The following is a 20,741-nucleotide window of genomic DNA, read 5'->3' as shown; positions in this document are numbered from 1 at the left end:
CAGATCAATTCATACATACACAAGCATCATACATGCATCAGAATAAAACATAAACCTAAAACATATTAGCACACATGCAGCATATACTGTATACACTCAAGGACACTACCAGTTAAATGTTATGGGATAACTCAGGATACATACAATTAAATGTTATGGGATAGCCATATGCATTCTGAATGTGGGGGCTGTGATACACTTCAGAATGAGCGCGTCACCTCACAGAAAAGATTATATCCAAAGTAATATAGTTGAAGAAAAAACGTTCCCTCTCTCTCTCTCTCTTTCCCTTTCCCTTCACCCCCTAACCCGATACCACGGCACAGGCATTTGGTTGTCAATGCGACCTTGAGTTTCTCTGCCTGCAGTAAATCAGCTGTGTCCTGAAGGTGGGCGCTGTCAGTCGAGGTGAGCGGCCCACACCTCAGGGGGTGCTGGCCCGCTTTCAGATGGTATCGCTTGGCTTCCATTGCCATAGGACATGTGTTGATTGGCACGGCCGGAGGGGCCGAACGGTTCCGCACTGCCAGAGCAGGAGTTTGGAGTGGCATGGCGCCAGCTGCTGGGCTAGCGTCAGCCCAGCTGAGATCACTGTTTGCGTGTGTGAGGGACCTGACTGGGTTTTGAAGAGCTGACATGCACGCATGCATGCACGCGCACACACACACACACACATGCACACACACACACACATCTTCCATATATACATCAGTCATATTTATTCACACACACACACACACACACACACACACACACACACACACACACACACACACATCTTCCATATATACATCAGTCATATTTATTCACACACACACACACACACACACACACACACACACACACACACACACACACACACACACACACACACACACACATGACCATCACACACATTTAGCCACACACTGACACAATCATACACATGCACACTGAAATATACACACTGCTTTGTGTGGGGCCAAGTCTGTGGTGAGTGAACCCGGTAGAATGAACACCTACTGTATGTGCATGTAAACAGGACATTATGTCTCCCAGACTTTTAAATTTAGTTTGGTTTCACCCCCCACCCACCCCACCCCAAGCCTCTACACACACATTGTTTTTTCGGAGCAACTATGTTGAACAGAGTCCAATTTTTGAAACCACACACAATTATACACACACACACACACACACACACACACACACACACACACACACACACACACACACACACACACTCACTCACACTGACCACTCACTTGACCCCTATCTCTCTCTTCAGAGAATCGGAGATAAACAAAACAATGAAGCTAACTTTAACTCTGTGGTTCGGACTCCCTAAATCACTGATGACAGGCCTCATATTCCATATCAGTGGGGGGAGCAGAGTGGAGGCACATTCCAGGGTCTCGCTGTTGTTGTTGTTGTTGCTGTTGTGGCCAGCGTCGTCCTGGAGACAGGCGCTGGAGTCATCTCTGAAGCGATTTGCTGAGGTCGCGAGGTGTCCTCCACCAACTGGGGTTAAAGGGGCGGGAGGGGGGGGGGGGGGGCTGCACCAAGACCCTCTCCAGTTGAAAAGCCTACTTTTTCCTGATATACACAATCACCTTAGCCCTCCCACTTCGCCCACTCATGTACACAAACACACACACACACACACACACACACACACGCAAACACACACACGCAAACACACACACACACTCACACACACACACACAAACACACACACACACACAACCACACACACATACACAAACACACAGACACACACACACACACACACACACACACACATAAACACACATAAGCACACGCAAACACACACACAAGAACACAAGCACACATAGACAAAAAAAAGAAATACAATCACACACACCCTGACCTAGGTGTCCCCTATCCTCCTTACAGATATACACAGGTACCCAACAGAGTCTCTCTCTCTCTCTGTCTGTCTATCTCTCTCTATCTCTGAGGGGGGTTATACTGAGGGTTCAGGAGTACTAATGATGGTTTATGGTGCCCGATTCCCCTTTTACTCTCCAGTGAGTTCCTGTTTACTCCCCAACAGTTGGCAAACACTCAAGCCAGAAGGTTGTGTATATGCGTGTGTGTGTGTGTGTGTGTGTGTGTGTGTTGTATGTGTGCGCTAGGAGGAGCACTAAGCTCATTCACAGAGCTGTCAAGGCCAGTTGTGATAGAAAATAATGTACCACAGGCTTGTCTGACTCCTTGGAGCCGAAGGGGTGTTGAGACCAATATAACACTCCCTATCACAATGTTAAAAGCTGGCACCTGGCCAAAATGTTTACTCACACACTTACATACACACCTTCACACATGCACGCTCTCTCTTTCAGTGTCACACGTGCACAATGAACAAATATTCACACAAGTACGCACATACACACACAAACACACACACACACACACACACACACACAAACACACACACACAAAGAAGAAAACATACACACTAATACATCCTCGCACAAGCACGGGCACTGTCTTAAGTACACAAAATATAGCCTACAAACTTTTGCTTAATTCTTCATCCCTTAAACCCATTGTAAAGTCTAGAAATCTGTTCTTTTTCATGTGGATAATCATGTGCAGTCACAACACCTCAGCCCCTGGCACAGGACCCGCTCATTCAGAGTCAATGAGCTGTGATGCTGACACACAGCAGAGAGGGACCCTGTCACATAATTATAATTGTAGCCATTCCTCACGCCGGCGTTAACTACAGCAATTAACCCTCCAAATCACACACTCTCCAGGTTAACTAGTCATTATTCAAGTAAGAGCACAAAAAACTGACCACGTGCCAAACACGCTCACACACACACACACACACACACACACACACACACGCACACACGCACACACACACACACACACACACACGTGCACATATACACTCAGGCTTACACAGGAGTATCTGTGACACCACTATGCATACACACTGACACACAAACACACACGCACACACACAAACTAAGCCAGCTGGATCATAATGAAAATCTGCTCCTTCTCATATTAATATCTAGCTGCTATCAACACTTAAAATTGCTGTGGTCTATTTTCTCTTCCGCTTAATCTCCCTCTCTTACACTTTCTCCTTGTCCCTTCATGAGGACAGGTTTAACCCTGTGAAGCGCTGAAAATTCTTCAGCGTTGGCTCCCTCTTGTGGCGCTATACGGAATTGACAGCGGGGAGATATAGCTATCCTGTCATCTCCTGTCGGGGCCGACCTGCTGCGCTTCTGTGAGCCTCTCTGCCATTTTTCACTGTACCAACAGCGCCTTGACTGCTACCGTTTGATGGTAGATCAATGGAGTGTGCGAGGGCTTTGGCATCCTTCTGGAATTTTCGGCGACAAAGGCATACAGACGCCATTACCCTTCTTGCTCTCTCTCTGTTCTCTCTCTCTCTCTCTCTCTCTCTGTTTCTTTCTCTCTCACCTCTCTGTAGATTTGGCTTTTACATTTATTTTTCTTACATAAATTACATAATGTTCTGTTTTGTCTTCTAATGATAATTTGTATGCAAAACATACAGTGACAGGCTCAATGGCATCCATAGCAAGGTTAAAATGTTAAGTATTATGACAAGCATTGATGTGTAGCCAGTGATGATACATAATGACAGGAAAACAGAGATGCGCCTGTTTCAAATGATAATACTCCTACCTCCTTTCTTTAACCCAAAGTATTGTATATTTACATTTAACTTACTCATTTTATTTCTAGATCGATGTGTTTGGAGGACATGCTCCAGTCCTTTACTGAAGTGATTAAAGTGAGGTCAGTTGCATTCATAGCCTGCAACACATTCGAAAACAATAGTGGTAATAAGACATTTGAAAGGCACCCACAATCATGCCATTTATTAAACAATGAAAATTGAAATAGTTTGAAATCAAAAAGCTGAAAATACTAATATCAGGTGCCTCTAGACAGGGATAGAAAGAGCATGTGGGCCAGACTGGTGTCTATTGGTGTGACATATGTTCTTTAATCAAATCATATCATTTAAGTAATATCATATTATATTTATAAAAATTTCAGCCGTTTAATGGATCTTATAATAGATATGGAAACCCGATCTGAGCGGATCAAACCAGTGAGATGTGCAGACTACACTATGGAGGGCATGTGTCAAAAGCCAGAGTCTGCATTCCTGTGCAATGCAATCCAGTTCAGCAGTACAGCACAAACACACACACACAGCACACACACAGCACACACACAGCACACACACACACACACACACACACACACACACACACACACACACACACACACACACACACACACACACACACACACGCATTTCTGCAGCTGGTTGTACAGGAAGTGACTTTTGTTACAGCAAGCTATGCCAGACAGTGTGTGTATGTTGGGGGGATAGGATTTGAACTGAAGGGTAGGGCTGAAGGTAAAGTGTATACATACTTCAACAGGAAAGAGGTGCCCTGGAGTGCTTTTCTGAGAGTGATCCATCCAACAGGCCAGACACCTGAAGAGCAGACTCTGTACTTACAAACAAATACAAAAGCTCTTCTACACACACTTACACACTGTCTAGAGACACACACACACACAAACACACACACACACACACAACTGCCGCCTGGGTAGTAAATATTCTCCTGCTGTGCAGAACCTTGTGCTCTCTCTCTCCCTAAAAAGGCCTGAGGATGGCCTGAAACAGGCCTTGCTTGCACACTAGTGCACTCCGGAATCCCAGCTGGATGTTCTCCAGCCAAGGCATTCCAAACCTCCTCTAAACAACTCCCAAGTAAATATGTTTTCCAGCTAACCATGTAAGGCCTCTGTTTGTTGGTTAGGGAATTAAAAAGGGGACTCAAATAATAACACAGCCAGTTTGATATCTATCGCATATCCAATTATATCCAGTTGTCAGCTTGCTCGTGTGCTGCAGGTCTACACTGTGATAAAACCAACCGCCTCCAAAGGATTTGAAGAATATAACGATGCTGAAATGACTGTGATTACATGCTTAAGCCCACGCGTAAGATGCACCAGCCGCAGAATGGTCTCTGCCAAACGCTCGCTAAATTTCGTCAGTTCTGGAGAATCATTAGAGCAGACGAAAAAAGCCGAACGCGACATCACTAATTTCCCAATGGGGTGATCCAATAAAAAAACAACCCCCCCCCCCCCCCCAAACAAACAAACACACAGAGACTAAATTAGAGCATGGAAGGCCACATCACAATAGGGCTCAGATGTTGCCGTTCTAATTATCCATCTCTTTTCGTGCAATTTGGTACTATTTCTTTGTGGGGTCTGTTTTTTGTATCGTGCAGCAATCTTTTATCTGACCTGTCAAGGCAACTACATCAAAACCCAAAAGGCTACCCCCCCCCCCCCCCCTCCCCCCAGCCCGTCCCTCCAGCCATCAAAATCTAGCATCTACCAAAGGACTCAATTTGTTTGACGGCCTTGGCCACTAAATTTCCGCCAGCGGTCTTGTTTCGGACTGGAGTCGGCTGGAACAGCAGCCCAAAAGCCTTAGTGCACCCCACCAGCATCTATTATTCTTCAGTGAATCATACCCAATTCTCTTTATAGCATCTGCCAGAAAGGCACAAATAGGTTTATTGAAATAATGAGTGTGTATATTGGGCAGACACGCACACAGACACACACACACACAGACTCACAAAGCAAAAAATCACAAGATATTTCTCTTCCTTTTGAAACAGAATAAAGAGATCGTGATTTTTTTAAAGCATTCAGCTTACTGTTTTGCCATAGCTGGGTTGAAAAGAAATGGAGAAAAGCACGCTAGTCTTTAACAAGCCGCCCTCATCTCAAGTGAGCTGAACTAATCAGTCTGAGAAAGTCGCTCAAGATCTCTCATTTGTGATGAGTATCACTCAGCCCCCAAAAGCCAGGGAACATGAAAGAGCGAGTCAGTCAAGAGGTTCGCTCTCTCTGTAATCTAGCTCAACCAAGTGAACGCTAACTTGTTTACTCAAAGATCAATTCCCCTCTTAAATAAACAAAACAAAACAAAACAAAACAAAAAGTAAATTACAAAAAGAAATGACACAGCCATGAATTATTTACTCAGTGAAATAACCTTAAACTTTCTGTTATTTGGCCACAAAAGCTTCGCTTAAATTCCCCGCTCCGAGCAGGGTCGCAGGAAATCAGCCGTGGAGCTGTGGTTGGATCTTACTAAAGGCGGGCGTAGCGCGCTCCTTTATTGCAGCAAAGTTGCCAGTGCCTCTGGCCCCCTCGCAAAAGTTTACACAAGTTTACTGAGGGCTGTTCCACTGTTCCTCCGCTCCGACTAATCAGCACCAAATAAGGGGATGAAATCAGCCCCATGCTGGGATCAATACTGGTGGATACAGAGGATTTCATCATGGCGCTCGCAAATTGTTTCAAGCCTGACTGGAGTCCGCGTGCATAGAGGGCCGATCGATTGCTCGCTCACATCTGAAATGATCTGAGTCAAAATGGAGGCTTCAGACATACACTGTAAACAGTTGATTTTTCTTTCATGGGGGAAAAATGATCGTTTGAGGAGCGGCTGAAACTCAAAGAGCTGAAAAAGCCTCTGGCCCTGACACAGTGGTTTGAGCTTCCATACAACTCAGGGAGGGAAAGAGAAAAGCTCTGATGCAATCTAATCCGATGTACAGCAGGAATGCTAAATAACTCTGAATGAGTGCGCTATGCTACAGCTTTTCATGGTTTAGATCCTTACATGCCAGTAATTAAGGACAAAGTTAATTGCATCCAGTGGTGCCACACTTCATACCCAAGTATGGGGTGGGCATGGGGTGGCCTGGCAGTTTTGTTTTGATTAGTAGCATACTGAAGAAGCTTAATGTGATAATGTGAAAGTAAATTGGAATAACCTTGAAATGTTTAAAATACAAACAAGAAATTAACATAGTTTGATTGAACTTTTTAATGAAAAAAACAAGAACCCCCAACTTAAACAAGAAAACAAGCAGACTGAGCCTAATTTAGCAGTCACTGAATAGTGTGGGAGTGACCGTTGTCATTTTGTATGAGGCAAAATCCCTATGAGAATGATTGGGGTTTTGGAAAATTGACAAAATAAATATGTTAGTGTTATATGTCTCAATTAGACCGTAGACCCATTATATCCCTAAAGTATGTCTGTTGCTATCACTCTGCTACCAGAGAAAAAAATAACAGACTCCTAGAAAAGGCAAGTCACTTAGCTTAATGCTTCACCGATTTTGCAAGGTGAGCAGAAGCTAATCATAGCTAGCATTACCGATCAGGGATTGCAAGTGTTCCTCACAACAACCATGAAGTCATCTTAAAGCAGCAATAAGGAGTTCTGTTCCAAAACTAGCAAGCTAACTACTTAAAAGGCATGCAAATACCTTGCAAACACCACCAACAGCCCAGTTGACACTGATAGAATATTGCCAACACACTAACTGGTGTCTTTTGGCAGTATAGCTGGCAATGTCAATGTCAATTTGGCAATTTTTGCAGGGTATTCCAGCCCGGTATACAGAACTACATAGGGCATATCCTGGATGGCTAGTGGAAAAGACACAGGTGTTTATCTGTCCTTCACATGACCATATGCTATCAAAATTAATTTGAGGATGGTACCAAAACTAGTTGCCTAAAACCATACCTCAAAAAGTGTTAAATTGTTGCATAGTGTTACTTTAAGTAAATACATTGATTACATAAGGATTTGATAGCCAGGGGAATAAAATGGATCAGAAGTTTTAGGCGCTATAGCTGTAATGTTGAGTTTAATAAGAAATCGCAGGGTGTCGGGTTAAGAGTTGTGTGTAACCATGGATACCACCCTAGAGTCCCTCGTGTTGCCTGAGGGAAATGATACTGTCGGTAGACGATGGGTGGTAAGCAGACGATCCTGGTAAGGTCCTGTTATTAGCCTGATATTAGCCAATCAAACGTATAGTGTTTTCCGTTCCGGTCAGGTGACCAATCAGAGTCCAGAATTGCTTCCTGTTACCACCGATCGTCTGCTTACCACCCATCGTTTACCGACAGATACGATGTAGTCCATTCTTTTTCTGCTTTAGCATCTTGTTAGCAACACCTTTATTTCTACGAGACAAGACAACAGTTCATTACAAAAGACTAACTTTGCAGATTTTGTGAAAACCCATTCATTTTTCCATAGGGATTTTTTCTTAGGAATCAGATAGTATTAAAATGCTAACACTAAAAACTGCAAACTTCCAGTCGACTCCCATACTCTATTAGCATAATGATGCCCAGATGTTGAGCTGGAACAAAACAATACTGCATGGAACTGATTCTGATCTGTGCACCATCCTAAGTGAGTTAGTGGCCATGTAGGCATTCCTAATATAATTGACATGAGTTCTACTGACAATGCCTGTCTTGACTGCCATTCAGCAGTTTGAGAAGTTTAGACAGAGACATTGGTAGTATTTTAACTAACTGAGTTTATTAACTAAGAACTACGGCAAAATGAGAGCCAAGTCATATTTTGGCAAGAGCATTCCTTTAAACTACCATGAAGTTGGTTCAGGTTATATAATAAGATAATGTTCCAATCAACTGATTTCTTTTCAAACATGGCCTGTTTAGCAGTGCAGTCTTTATCACACTGCCCCATTCTCCATGCGCTCTCATTCACTTCTGTTTACTTCGAGAGATGGTTTCTCTACGTATACTGAAAATGAGCCTCTGTGGTCGTACAACTTCCTTAAGTGTGCGTACCATAAAGGAGAATCCTGCGGGTGCCCCGGATTGCATCCATCTTTCCGTTAACTGCATTGGGAAAAAAAATCTGAACAGAATGTATGGAAAGTGGAATAGTTAATTACTGTTACTTTGTACTCTCTGTTACTGTTACTTTGTACTCTCTGTTACTGTTACTCTGCATCTCCCACAGTCTGAGGCTTATGGTGACGCTGAGATTGGTTGAGTGTTGGAGCAGGCTGTGCCAGTCCACACCCAACCACTACAGAAGTGGAGCCAAGTGTTCCTCCCTTGCTCACTGGTACAGATCATGATGCTGAGTCATCCTTGGTCAGCAAATCTGTGATCCAGAATTATTCCCCTGGCCAACACCATAAGCAGCACAAAGCCAAAAAAGGCCCTTACACAGTCTTCCAAATATGGCCTGAACCTACATTTATTTTTTTGTTTCCAATTCGCTTTCTTAGAATTCCTATAGACTCACAGGGATGATTAAGATGCAGACAGGTGAGACTTTTCAATATCATCAGAGTTTGTATTGACTGCCCAGGGGTGAAACACACAGAAATAAATATACTTTTCTACAAATACTGTTCTGTTACGGGTAAGAGCTCTTTTTCCCAAACATTGGATCATTACACACCAAATCCACATTGTGTCCTCTTTGTCTGTCCACCCTAAGGCCTCACTTCGAGGCAGTCTCACCAGCATGGGTCTTCAATGCTTTGAGTTCAATGGATCTTTACTTGTTGAATATGTACAACTAGAACTACAGCCTCCAGAGAAGCGAGCCTGCGGTCACACACAAGACAAGTTCCTGAAAGGGAAGTCATTTGAAGTGAGCCCAACATCCCATCCCCATCGCCAGAAAAGAAAAAAGATAAAGGAACAACCATAAAATAATCTTTGAATAAAAGTCCAGTGTCTGTGATGTGCATTTGCTCCTCCTTTCCCATAAGTGATCCAGTCTCAGAGATCTATACTGAGTGATACTGCCTGCATGTCACCAAACCGTACAATGGTATTATTCCTAAAGGTGTGCAAAAATGTAGAGCCTATGTAAACCCAACAACATTAGCACAACACATTCTCGAGATGAGCGCCACAACAAGAGAGTGGACACGACCTCTTAGTGTGGGAGTGGATGGCTTAAATAAGGTTTAGATCTGTTCACATTGATGAGACTGTTGGAAACATTTTGTTGACATACTGTTCCTTTGGGTACGCCTTAGTGAACCATAACAAGAACCTGGGTTTTGCCAAGACTTGATGATGACCACTGATTTGCACTCAAACATGCTTCCTCACGCCCTTTTTTAGAATAAAAAATTCCACTGGAAAAATTGTATCACTGACAAGATAAAACTTGCCATCAGACTGGAGTGACCCAGTTTATTCTATTACAACATACAAATACTCTATGATAGATTTATAAACTGAAACGTTTTAATGGCTGTTGGACTAGATAAAGGGGAATATCAGGCAGTGAGTCCAAACTCAGAGGTGTGAAATTACACACACATTAAAGAAACTCGCTCTAAAGACGTTAAGAAGTTTAATATTTTATGACAGGAAAAAAACATTGCAAGACATGGCTACCACTCTTCAAAGGAGCAGAGTTCAATATGTGCAATATGTAATATAATCAGGTTTAATGGATTAAAACAGCCACAGGTATTGCTAAATATTTTAAAAGACATGTTGCACACTTAGTGCAGTATATTTTTCTAAGGTTGGTTTTAAGGCAGTGAATGGTCAGGGCTCTTTTAATCAGTTTTCATGTGCCCCCTTGTGGCTTCATTGTCCACTGCAAAGGTTGGTGCCAAACCCATGTGTTTCATTTGCCTAGCAGAGATATAAAGGGGCATTTGTTTGCTACTTTCAAGCGTGTTCAGGAAAGACCAGTCAAAAACGGCAAGCAAACCTCAAGGGAGGTTACATTTGCTACTTTAGCTTGATTGAAGATTGATTTTTTTGAAGATAAGTCTCTTTGGAATGTTAGAAAACAAATGGGCCTGAATAGCTTCCAGACTGCCACTATGCCATTTTGGTGTGACTTAAGATGATTTAATGCACGTTTTAATGCACGACTAAACACAGCTTGCAGTTGCAATTTGCACAAAGCAGCCTACAGTGTCTTTTATCGGCAAAAAAACATTTAAAAGGTAATTTTAGGTCATGTTCTTAACTTTGTCGTATCAAACTAAAGCAGGGAAAGCCTCCTTTAAGAACGGCCACCACGTGTCCTTCTCCAGATGGACAATGATGACTTAAATAATTAAAATAGATTTGGTTGGTTCCAGTTGCCTTTTAGCAAGGTGTTACTTACTGTAATTCGTTAGAGGAAACAAAGCTACAAACTCTGCATGAGGTATGAACACTGAGGGATGCAGAGCATTCTGTTTGAGAACGGTTTGGTAAATACAAGAACTCTCTCACAAGGTCTCTAGACCTCAGCCAAGGCCATGTATCACTACATACGGCACTTAAAAATAGTGGCATTCGCTCTCCTCCTCACCACATCCCCAGAGGATTTGGCACAGCTCAGACTGTTAAACTTTCATTTACAAGGCATATGGATGCTTACGTCTCAAGGTTCAGCTTTCAATCATTCATCAGAGCTGGGGTGATGAGCTGTCACCAGCCAATCATCTCCCTTCATTGGCTCTCCCTTCAACATTTAAGTCATTCTGAAGTGTCAAAAAGGGCAACATGTGTTCGCCCCTCGGCCTTGGATTTGCTGAAGCCTTGGAGTCACTGGATGATCTAAGTGTGACGGGGTTGGGTGGAGGACTACGTTTTTTTCTTTGAAAGGCACTTGAGGACTCCCTGGAGGACAGGTGGAATAACTACAATAACAACAACAACAACAAAAAACCTGTGACCTTCAATTAACACAGTACGGCCAGAGAAGTGGGGCAGGCTCCGAGTGACTGGAGCCACACTGAAAGAGTAAGCGTGCCGGAGAGAACGAGGGGAGCGAGGGATGAGATGCACGAGCGTAAGCGTGCCCCTCTCCCCAAGTGCAGCATCTCGAGGAGGGCAAAAAAGAGAGAGAGAGAGAGAGAGAGAGAGAGAGAGAGAATAAACCCTCCGCAGGTCAGAGCGGTGAACTCTGTAATCTTTTGTGTTCTTTCGCGTGCCCCCATGATTTAAACGGCTGCTCTGCCTCCTCTCTTTGTTAACAGGCTGCAGCATAATGATGTGGTTTTCTGTGATGTTCCAACGCCATGGCTTCAGGCTGCAGCTTAGTCGGCAGCACACGGGATCAAGAAACACAAAAAAGGGGGTAGGGAGGTTGAGTTTGAAGGGGGGGTTGGGGGACTGGAGGGGGGTAAGACAGTGAAAAATGGAGAAAAGTGGCTTGCTCTACCCCAAGGTAGGAAATAAATTGCAGATGATCACTAGTAGCATGAGGTACAAACAGCATAATAAATTGTCAGAGGTTTTCTCTTCTTCTTCTTTTCTCCCCCCCCCCCCCCCCCCTAGTTCTCTGTCGGTAAAAAAAAAAGAAATAAAAATCAAACTTGGGGCATGCATGCTTGGCAGGCAGGCCATTAAAAAAATTACTGTGTGCTCTGAAAACAGAAGCCCACTGTCACTTCACATCCCTCATCCCCCAAAAAAGACTAGGGATGCATGACGATATCGGCACGACATCGGTATCGGCTGATAAAACTTAAGAAGTTAATTATCGCCATTTCTGCCGATGTGCCTGGCTGAGAAGGTCTCAGGGAAGCATCATAGAAACCTGTTCAAGTGGAATTAGATTTACATTTTTATTTGAAAATGTTACTTAAAAAAATAAATGTGGCATATTTTACATCTAGTCCAAGTTTAAATGATTCCTCCTTTTTCCTGAGTGAATGTCTGCATTTGTTAAAGGATACATTTAGAGTAGAATCAACGGAAATGTTTTATGTCTGTTTCTAAAGCAAGTAGGCCATCACAATAACAGTATTAGGTTATTGTCACTGGCACGGCCCAAAATGAGTTCAGCATATCGAAAAATGTGCATCCCTAAAAAAGACAACCCACTCTTCAGGCTCTCTACGTATTGATGCGCTGTGCTGTCTTTTAGTGCGTCATATTGTTTCATACGGGCATAAAACGTGCTTATATTTTAACTTGAATTACTTTGGCAAACATTTGTGCTGAGAGTAATGTCATATACAAACGTTTCTCCTTGATGAAATCATGTTTTTCTTGTATTTCCTTCCTTCAGTGTTCAAACACTTATGACTAACCATTTTCTTTATTTGCCATTTTAATGTTAAATGTTTGGAGTTTGTCATTAATTATTAACAGAAGCAAATTCATGAAAAAAAAATCAATGTTCTACCATATACAGAGTCCATTCCACACGTTTGATTAACTTAATATTATTTAAAAAAAATTGTGAAATGCAATTCTACAGCAATAAACAATGAATCAGTTTTTTTCAAGTATATTTCAAATATCAAAGAAACATTACAAGACAAAAGATGAGCGGCCTAAAATTAGAACCAAAAGTGTCATACTACTATTTGACTATTTGATTTGAAGATGTATGTGCTAATAAAGTCAAATGTGTGTGTGTGCTGTTTGTGTGAGTGTGTGCTGTATGTCTGTTGTTTCAGATGTGAGCAATGTGACTACAAATGAAGGGTCAGAGCTCAATTATATTGCCCATCAACTCCCTTTTGCATTTAGGACACGGCCATCAAAGCACCTCACTGCTACACCTATGGGCAAACATATGATGCAGAATATAGTCAAACAAAAACTGCTATTGTATGGCTTCAAATCCCCAACTCATTTCACTACTGTCATCCATATGCTAATCTGGTTCAATTTTGTGATATATATAAATGACAGATTACATTTTTTACAAATAGCTCATACACAAAAGGGCCCAGCCAGTAAGAACAATTTATTGAAAAAACTATTTCAGTCCATGAAACAGAGTAAACATAACGCATTACTACCCACCTTTAATTAGTAGGGGGAAGATGTGGGATAAACCAGTCATTTTCTTGGTATTACCATTTCAATTGCTCAAGGCGAATGCTGTTTTAGGGATTGTTAAATGGTAATTGAGACACTGTCAGCCATATGACTATTGAAGAGAGAAAGAGAGAGAGAGAAAGAAATATTAAAATGCTTTCTTGAGTAGCGATAAAATATCATATCAATTTGAGCTGCAACCTTGCCACTGCGGTTTAATGATGAGACATAGAGCAGACTCAATGGCTCCTGTCAAAGAAGGATTTACCTTTGGAATCCAGACTAATGAGGTTTAATGATCGGGTAAAATATGACCATCAAGGATGAATGACTAAACATGAAATTCAAATGAGACATATGAAATCCAAGAAAACATGACTAATTTATCTCGCCTATGATGTTGTCATGCTACCTGAAGACCTTGTCAATGGCTCATTTAAAGGGGTTTATTGTTTTTTCAATGTCTGTCTTTTCTTTCTCTCTTTCTTTATTCCTTTCATCCTCGTCTGAGTGACAGATCTATAAATTTGATGGTATTGAATGTCCAAAGGCACTGTATGTACTTATGGACTTGTGCTGAATGCATTTTCATTGCAAGCATCACACTCCTGTAGAATACAGCTAATTAAAATGAATGATTTTTGTTGTCTTACAAAGTGGGTCATCTGTGTAATACCAGCTTGTACATAGGCCATGATCTGACACAAGAGGTTTTCTGAAAAATATCCAATAGCTTAAATGTGGAAGCACTCAATGCACTGTTTACTTATACATAACAACGATGGGATTGGGGGCATCTGCTTAGCAAATAAATAATGTAATAACATCAATAATTCACTGACAGTGTGTTATCATTATACAATTTAAATGAGGGTTAAAGCTGACTGGGATGCCTGTGTGAGCACTCCCTTCACTGCTGAAGCATACTTCTACCATTTCAAATTTTAATATGGAATATTAAAGATATGTTGCATGAGAACTCACTAGGCCAAATAAAACTCTTTCCGCCCAAAAAGATGACAGCCACTCCATGCTACATATTTTTGAGCTGGTTGCTTCACTGTGTATTGCAATTTGTATGCAACCTTTTGGCATTTACAAACCAACTGCGTGGGTAGTGTTGGTTTGTGGGACATCTGTGTTATGTCTAGGAACGGCCAACACTGTCCATCTGTTACACCATAAGCGGCCTGCTGAATGACTCCCTGCCACCGATTGCCAAGGCACATTCGCCAGTGCAGCTTGACACCCATCACTGGGGCCTGACAATTTTGACAGACGTTTTCTGACACTCAACTCTTGACATAATTGGTGTTAAAAAGTTCTACTGTCCCATTCATAGAGAGGCTTCTCAGGGTCAGATACAGTGGCCGGTTGCATTTGTATTGGCCCTGACTCTTATTGCATGTTACCCTCATCTGATGCTCTCTCTCTCTCTCTCTCTCTCTCTCTGACCTCCAAGCACTTGATGTGGACAGAGAGCAGCAGTTCTTTGGCCCCCATATTAACAACACCCACCTGTGTGACGCAAGGTCTGGCCAGCCATATAGCATCAGGGTGATTGCCTCACACTGGCCACACAGAGCAATACAGGGGGTGGGAGAGACACTGATGTGTCCAATTAAGGCCTAATGGTCACAGCCAGGACAGGGGTAGCCACGGAGACCCAAAATGGCCGAATTTGGACACTGACATTTGACTTGGCTTAAAAAGAAGCACGACCAAAGAACAAACATGGTCGAGTTCTTTGGAGACTTGTCTTTTACACTGATAGCCTGGGACGGCATATGACAACACATTACTGGTTGACTTGATAAAAGAGATGGAAGTCTTGCAATGGCATTGCATGAGAAGTGAGTGCGTATGGAGCAGCCAGCCTCTAAATTCAATGCTGAAACTTTTTTGACTTATTGTTGGCTTTTTTCAGCCAACACATGTTAAGGTGTGCCCAGAAACCCAGATTGCAAAAGCCCAGTGGACCACAGTCGGCCCACTGGGGGCAGAGCTGGTGGTCCACTAGCCCTATTGCTCATCGGCCTTTGGGCGGTCCACTGGTGAGTTACAGACAAACAGCCCACCGTTTTCCACTTGCATTAAAAAAAATTCTCATAAACCTTTAACATTATAGATGTTACCAGTGCGTCTAGTCTTTAATTGACAAAGTCATTTTTCAACTTGAGAGCCTTCTAGTGCTGTGAACAACTTCTGTTTAGTGATGATATTTTAAATAGACTATGCCAAGGATATGACTGGAAAATTACAGGAATTGCTAACATTTTATGTTATTTTCTCAATATTTACGCCCAGTTAGAGCCACTGTCGAGGTCCAGTGGGGTGCCGACCAAAATCCACCGGATATGCTTGCTATCTGGGAAAAGCTAAATCAATTAGGCTATACATTATGCACTGTGCAAGTGTTTGTAAGCATGTGTGTCATTTTTCGTAGTTTGTCAGCAAAGACTAACGCTTCATAAGTACACTTGTAGGTGTTTATGACACATCAATATGCTTAGCCTAAGCTTTGCAAACTGTACCCTAAAATGTTACATTGAGTGTTGATATGTATCTCTCCAAGTTAAAACATTATCAGTCATATTGTCAAGGTATTGTCATATTGCCTATGTCTTAAATGTTCCTATATTAGTTTCTGCAACATTTTTGTTTGTGAAAATTCAAACCTTAGTTTCTAATTGTAGCCAATTGCTAACATGAACAATGTGTTGATAGATTGATATGTTACATTGCTAACCCCCACAGCTGGTTGATCATAACAACATCAAGTCTACTTGTGAACAAAGGACTACATCTGGAAACAGCCCTTCTCATCCTCAGATTAGTTACAGTTTTAAAGATCGCATAGCCCAATGACTGTTAAAACAATGGACAGCACACACTCAGTACCTATTCTGTTTAGTATGCATATTCTGACTTCAAAAGGCACTTACTGCATAGACTGGCTCCAATATGTTGACCAATTTGGGCTTCATTTCTTCTCAACGTACGAGCATAACACCATGTGGTCCATCATTTTACAGTCATATGTTCAGCCTATTTAGTTGTTCGCAAGCCATGGACTATTATTAGTCTGAAATTACATTAATATTTTGAGGGTGTCATGTCTTACAGTAGACTACAAAATGTTTCCCATGACCTCTGGAAAAGATATTGACTTTCCACTCAGTCAGAGGAACAGAACAGGCTATTTTTTGTTGTCAGTGAGATGTTGTCCCCTTCTCCCTTCTTGTATTCCTATCAATATAGTTATAACTATAGTTATTACTAAATTCACGTTAAGGTCTATATTAAATTACATACACGCCTAATTGTATTGTTCAAGGGATATTTTACCAGCAAATCAGTCATTTATGCATTGAACATCTAGCCTATGTTTGGCTCCACTATATAAAAATCATGGCAATGGGCCTGGTTGGTGCAAAAAGTTGCAAGTATAGTGTAGTTGTAGTATAGTCTCTATTGAAGACATTCAGGTGGGCCATATGTAGTTTATTAGCTATGTGCGATTTCAGTCGAGACATTTTCAAAAGCCTACATCTGTGTCGAAATCACACAAAAAGCATGCAAAATAAATGACCATTGCACTCTCCAAAAAGTAAAGGAGAAGTAGGTTTTCTTCCTTGAAATGTATATTTTCCGCTACACTGTACAATGAGACATACATCTAGCTATTAGCAATTTAGAGTGGTTACAGTTCTGCTATACGGTGGTTGGTGGTAGCTTGTCTGCCACCATTGCTGTGATCTTCCAAACAGCAATTTAGAGGCAAGAATTTTTGTAGCGTCTGCCTGGAATAATCCATATTGTTAGAAGGGGACCCGTATTTTAGTCAGAACAAACTACGGTCACATACGAAAGCGGAAGAAATCAAGACAATGCCGACCCATTCAAATCATACCATATAACGTTTAATAAAAAGTGAAAAACATTCCCGTACCATTACAGTTTGCAGATATTGTGTTTCCCAAGTGCATGCTACTCCGGCCACATCCCTATCCCGAGTTTTAGTTCAACCTGCAGAATTTTAAGCAAAATGGCGACAGGGTAATGGATGGAGGACGAAAACGAGCAGTAATCAAATGTAATGGCAAACTTACCGATTACTATCAATTTCTGCACTGGAAAGGTAGGTATCTATCTGATCCGGCAACCCTGTCGATACAGTATTTGTGCTTATCGTGGAACGACAGCAATGAGGCGTGCTATTTGAGCACAGGTTTGGGCATTGAGCGTACCTAAGGGGTTTACTCAACGTAGATAAGAAGCCAGACATGCATACACTGTTATTAATATCTGGTTAATGGCATATATCGACTTTGTGCATGCTCAGTTAACGCAAAACAGTTGTGTCACCCTTTGTCGTTGTTCTGAGATTGCATTGCACTTTAGAAGAAAGTTAGAGCGATTGAACAAGTCAATGCACTTGCTAGCTTTGTCGTCTTCCACCGAGCAGGAACTTGGCGTTTTATCCCCTTTTTTTTACAAGACTGTTGTCAGGATCGATCCAAAGCAGTGTCAATCACGAGATAAGGCAAACCGTTTCCCCGTGTTAGCACCGCTCTCCCCCTTTCTACCTCCCCTGTGTAGCAGCTGCTCCTAGTTGGAGATTTGACACTTCAAGCATGTAAAGGGGAGAAAAGCATTGGCATTCTCTTACAATCAAGGTCGCTTTCGGTTTCTGCAGTCAGAGCATCCGCTCAGGCATTTTGGCAACGGCAAACAAAAATTGTGCTCTGCAGCTGGCACGATTTCAGACTAAGTTCACTGTTACCGAATAGCAAAGGTACCCTTAACTTAAAACATCACCGCAGTCTGCCGGTGGCATAATAACAGATGGCGTGCAGCGAACAGGTTTTGATTATTTGATGGAAGCCTGCATCTTGCTGCCCTTGTAGGCCTTCGTCTTGTAATTGCACGAATTATTCAGTGTTGTTTGAGGTCGCCCTACGTGAAAGGAAACCGGCTACAAATGAAAGCTTTTAACACTTTAATGAAGTGTGGTTGAATTGAAATTGTGTGGTTATATAAAAATGTTTGAAATAGTTATAGAGAATTCAGACTGTTTAAGGTAACCACAACCCCTTTTCAGGTGACAAAGAGGGAATGATTCATTGCCTGTCTGAATCTGATGTAATTGACCTCCTTGACAAATAGCCTAATCCTTTTAAAGTGAGGATGCTTAGCCATGCTGTCAATTTAGGTGGTACTGATGTTACTACTACTAGGGAGAAAAAAAAATTGCACTGCGGAGATGGCTATATTTGGAATGTCTTGTGTGAGATAAGTAACATAGTAGGCCTATATAAGTCAAGCTGCAAGTGGTGCAAAATTCCCAATGATTTTGTGATGGTGAATAGTAGCTTGAATAGTGAGCTCCCCAGTTAAATCTCTATAGTATCTCTGATTAGGTCTGGTGAGATGTAATTCCCGTATGCCTATTTCCTGTAGCGCTGTTTCCATGCAAAAAAACCCTATTTTTTCTTATAACCTCCTTTATTTTATTGTTTATTGTGGTCATATTGGGTTTTGGTCAAATGATCATGTAGGCTCCTAAGGCGCTATATTCTGTAATAAAAACGTCCTGCCCCAGTCCCAAAGTTAGGGCCACTTATTTTCAGTATTTTCCACTGATGTACCCAATACCCCCAACTTCCCCTCCAAAAAAACTTGACACAGCTTCTTCCAGAGTTTCCAGCGTGTGTGTTTCATTTAAGTGGAGCTACACTACACAGCATTGGCTGTAATAACAAAAATGTCAAAAGGTTAAGTTGATCTGATAAACAGTATAGCTTTGGATTTTTTATTCTTATATCTCCATAACTTCTGTTTACAAGGATACTAAAAAAATTGTGTTTTTTTTGCAGTGAAGGCACTAATCTGAGTTAATCATATGTAAAGAAATAATTTATAAATGGATGTAGCCGGGCGTGACGTGTCCATTTTTGAGTCTGCATGGCTGTTAGGTGTCATAAAAACGTGAAAGGCCCTCTATAGTGCCAGTGTTTTGGTTTGTCCCTTCTGGGCTACCATAGAAACATACCAGCGCTACCACCGCAACATGGTGGCCTCTGTGGAAGAGGACCCGCTTCCTACTTAGATACAAAGGGCTCTTTGTAAGTGAACGAAAACACGATTTCTAGTTACAGATGATTATACATCAATGAAAGTTATAATTATGAGTGCTTTATTCCATTTCTGCTAATTGATCACCCTAATCCTCTTTAAGTGTTGAAATAACCAGGGGACATTTGTCCCAACTACTCAGTTCATGAGCGGTATCTCAGTGTAACAAGTTTGAGGGGCTACTTTTAAATCATATAAAAAAACTGTCATGTGACTGTCTGGGACATCATCAAATAGACTGAAGACCTCTGTGGTGCAAGTTCTCTTTCTTAATTATTTGATAATACACCTTTTCATGCCGTGGTAACGTACATTCCCCAAAAATAGAGTCAATATGCCAACAAGGAGATAAGAAAGGAGATAAGAAAGGAGATAAGAAAGGAAATAAGAAAGGAGATAAGAAAACAGATAAGAAAAGTATATAGTCAGAATAATAGCCTTCCATTATTTCTGGACAAAGAGCCCCACCTTCCTATAAAACAGTTTCAAGAGAAACCATTGAAGAGATTCTCCACTCATCCTGATTGCATTAATTTATTATAAGTGAACATAATTAATAACGAGTTTTTATTCATGTCAGCCATTTTATGTTTGCATCAGATCTGCATTTTAGCTATTGAAGAAGAAAGCAGGATGCCTTGGGTGTAAATCCAGATCACCCAGTAATCAGGAATTTGTCAGATGCTTCTGTTGTCATTTCCTCAGGAATGTTATTAAAACTAATTTTATGATACAGTCTAATACAATAACAGTACAATCTATTCATTTCTGACAAAACGTCATTCAGAGTAGGGAACCATGGTCATTCAGTGTAACAGATATATTTATGCAAAAAAGTAAAACAATATACTTATACTGACCTGTCCTTCTGACAATATATAAAATAATGTGTGATC

The 20,741-nt window shown here is 41.6% G+C and overlaps 1 protein-coding gene across 2 annotated transcripts in view; it reads left to right on the top strand.

Moving 5' to 3' along the window:
• The first annotated feature begins 17,587 nt into the window (after positions 1-17,587).
• znf644b (zinc finger protein 644b) overlaps positions 17,588-20,741 on the top strand; it is a 40,721-nt gene continuing 37,567 nt past the window's right edge. For both annotated transcript variants that reach the window (XM_031575418.2, XM_012839428.3), the window contains exon 1: positions 17,588-17,848. The gene's annotated coding sequence lies outside the window, so the exon portion shown is untranslated. The remainder of the gene's footprint in view (positions 17,849-20,741) is intronic.

This window comes from Clupea harengus, chromosome 10 (genome assembly GCF_900700415.2).
Source record: "Clupea harengus chromosome 10, Ch_v2.0.2, whole genome shotgun sequence".
Classification (NCBI taxonomy): Eukaryota; Metazoa; Chordata; class Actinopteri; order Clupeiformes; family Clupeidae; genus Clupea; species Clupea harengus.
This window is presented reverse-complemented; position numbering and strand designations above follow the sequence as displayed.